The sequence below is a fragment of the Piliocolobus tephrosceles genome, chromosome 19 (genome assembly GCF_002776525.5).
Source record: "Piliocolobus tephrosceles isolate RC106 chromosome 19, ASM277652v3, whole genome shotgun sequence".
Taxonomy (NCBI): Eukaryota; Metazoa; Chordata; class Mammalia; order Primates; family Cercopithecidae; genus Piliocolobus; species Piliocolobus tephrosceles.
Genome location: NC_045452.1, coordinates 23,002,063 through 23,005,296, shown reverse-complemented (window position 1 = coordinate 23,005,296; position 3,234 = coordinate 23,002,063). Strand labels below are relative to the sequence as shown.

At 51.8% G+C, this 3,234-nt stretch overlaps 1 long non-coding RNA gene across 1 annotated transcript; it reads left to right on the top strand.

The window, feature by feature from the left end:
• Positions 1 to 904: 904 nt before the first annotated feature.
• On the top strand, positions 905 to 3,234 carry LOC111548963. Its single transcript, XR_004228609.1, has 2 exons — positions 905 to 1,289; positions 1,680 to 3,234. It is a non-coding gene; the product is annotated as an uncharacterized LOC111548963 (long non-coding RNA).

Here is a 3,234-nt window from a genome sequence, read left to right as displayed (position 1 = left end):
TCTCCCTTTGGGCGGGGAAGCCGCGGGCGCTTGTGGGAATTGTAGTTCGCCTTGGGTGTGCAGGGTGGGGCGTTACCATAGTGACGTGGAAACCAGGGACGCTGGAAACCCGTTGCGCCTCATGCAGACTGTTCCAGTTACGCCAGCCTCTTGACTTCATTGGGATGTTATTCTTCACTAAACGGTTACTGAGCACCTATGATAGTCACTGTTCCAGACTCCAGGAATAACCTTGTACTCTCCCGGGTTAGATATTTAAGGTGTCCTTTTGCTGGGATGCACAGCAGAGGGACTCATTTCCAACTCGGGCAGAAACTGAAATATTCCAGATTGAAAAGAAGAAAAAAGGAAAGAAAGAAAGAAAGAGAGAGAGAGAGAGAAAGAAAGAGAGAAAGGAAGGAAGAAACTGGAATATGGTGTGTGTATGTGCGTGTGTGTGTTTTCTTGAGACGAAGTCTTGCCCTGTCACCCAGGCTGGAGTGCAGTGGCGCGATCTTGGTTCACTGCAACCTCCACCTTCCGGGTTCAAGCGATTCTTGTGCCTCAGCCTCCCAATTAGCTGGGATTACAGGCGCCCGCCACCAAGCCCGGCTAAGTTTTGTTTTTTTTTTTTTTTTTTTGAGATGGAGTCTTGCTCTGTCGCCGGGACTGGAGTGCAGTGGCCGGATCTCAGCTCACTGCAAGCTCCGCCTCCCGGGTTTACGCCATTCTCCTGCCTCAGCCTCCCGAGTAGCTGGGACTACAGGCGCCCGCCACCTTGCCGGGCTAGGTTTTTGTATTTTTTAGTAGAGACGGGGTTTCACCGTGTTAGCTAGGATGGTCTCGATCTCCTGACCTCGTGATTCGCCCGTCTCGGCCTCCCAAAGTGCTGGGATTACAGGCTTGAGCCACCGCGCCGGGCCGATTTTTAAAGTTTTTAAAGAAATGCAGATTTCTCAGGCCACAGTATCACTTCCTAAATTGGAAACTGTAGTGTAGGCTCAAGGAGCTGTTTTACAGGATACTAGCAGGCACTCAGCTTTGGAGGCCCCACCCAGTAGGACTGTTGGATGGAGAAAGAAGCCTCATGGGCTCCCCAAGTTCCAGACTAGCTTCCCACCCTGTCCTTGTACCCCTTCCTCCAGGTGCGGTTCCCTTCCCACTTCAGCTCTGACTTGAAGGACCTGCTGCGGAACCTCCTGCAGGTAGATCTCACCAAGCGCTTTGGGAACCTCAAAAATGGGGTCAACGATATCAAGAACCACAAGTGGTTTGCCACAACTGACTGGATCGCCATCTACCAGAGGAAGGTGGGTCTCCCCTCCTTAAGCTGCTGAGGGTTTGGGAGCAAGCCACAAGTCAGGGAGGACAGCCAATAGAGAGAAAGAGAAGAGAACACAGGTTCAGGAGCAACCTAGAGTAGAGAGCTTAGAGCAGTGGGGTCTAGAAATGGGATTCTGGGGTCATTTGGCCATTCCATGACCTTGTGCAGCAGATGCCTCTCTCTGGGAAATAATTTCGCCTTTGATGAGTTGGCTACATTAAGAGTTTCAGGCTGTTAAAAGGAATCCATAACCTAATGGTAAGCACAGGCCTGAGTCAGAGTAAATATCTCTTGAATGTTAGGCCATTCGCATTTATTGTTGTAATAATGATTATGTTGAATGCTGAGGTCTGGGTGATTCTTGATCCCTCTCCAGGTGGAAGCTCCCTTCATACCAAAGTTTAAAGGCCCTGGGGATACGAGTAACTTTGACGACTATGAGGAAGAAGAAATCCGGGTCTCCATCAATGAGAAGTGTGGCAAGGAGTTTTCTGAGTTTTAGGGGTGTGCCTGTGCCCCCATGGGTTTTCTTTTCTTTCTTTCTTTTTTTTTTGGTGGGGGGGTGGGAGGGTTGGATTGAACAGCCAGAGGGCCCCAGAGTTCCTTGCATCTAATTTCACCCCCACCCCACCCTCCAGGGTTAGGGGGAGCAGGAAGCCCAGATAATCAGAGGGACAGAAATACCAGCTGCTCCCCCTCATCCCCTTTGCCCTCCTGCCCCCTCCCCCACTTTTCCCTTTCTCCTTCCCCACAGCCCCACAGCTCCCCAGCCCCTCAGCCCCACCCAGCCTACTTCTGCCTGTTTTAAACGAGTTTCTCAACTCCAGCCAGACCAGGTCTTGCTGGTGTATCCAGGGACAGGGTGTGGAAAGAGGGGCTCACACTTAACTCCAGCCCCCACCCACACCACCATCCCACCCAACCACAGGCCCCACTTGCTAAGGGCAAATGAATGAAGCGCCAACCTTCCTTTCGGAGTAATCCTTACTGGGAAGGAGAGATTTTTAGTGACATGTTCAGTGGGCTGCTTGCTAGAATTTTTTTTAAAAAACAACAATTTAAAATCTTATTTAAGTTCCACCAGTGCCTCCCTCCTTCCTCTACTCTCACCCCTCCCATGTCCCCCCATTCCCCAAATCCATTTTAAAGAGAAGCAGACTGACTTTGGAAAGGGAGGCGCTGGGGTTTGAACCTCCCCGCTGCTAATCTCCCCTGGGCCCCTCCCCGGGGAATCCTCTCTGCCAATCCTGCGAAGGTCTAGGCCCCTTTAGGAAGCCTCCGCTCTCTTCTTCCCCAACAGACCTGTCTTCAAACTTAGGCTTTGAGAGCCAGACAAAGCAGCTGCCCCTCTCCCTGCCAAAGAGGAGTCATCCCCCAAAAAGACAGAGGGGGAGCCCCAAGCCCAAGTCTTTCCTCCCAACAGCGTTTCCCCCAACTCCTTAATTTTATTCTCTGCTAGATTTTAATGTCCAGTCTTCCCTCAGCTGAGTGGGGAGGGCATCCCTGCAAAAAGGAACAGAAGAGGCCAAGTCCCCCAACGCCATGGCCCGAGGTTCAAGGATAGAGCTGCTGGGGAGGGGCTGCCTGTTTTACTCACCCACCAGCTTCCGCCTCCCCCATCCTGGGCGCCCCTCCTCCAGCTTAGCTGTCAGCTGTCCATCACCTCTCCCCCACTGTCTCATTTGTGCTTTTTTCTCTCGTAATAGAAAAGTGGGGAGCCGCTGGGGAGCCACCCCATTCATCCCCATATTTCCCCCTCTCGTAACTTCTCTCCATCCCAGGAGGAGTTCTCAGGCCTGGGGTGGGGCCCCGGGTGGGTGCGGGGGCGATTCAACCTGTGTGCTGCGAAGGACGAGACTTCCTCTTGAACAGTGTGCTGTTGTAAACATATTTGAAAACTATTACCAATAAAGTTTTGTTTAAAAAAAAAA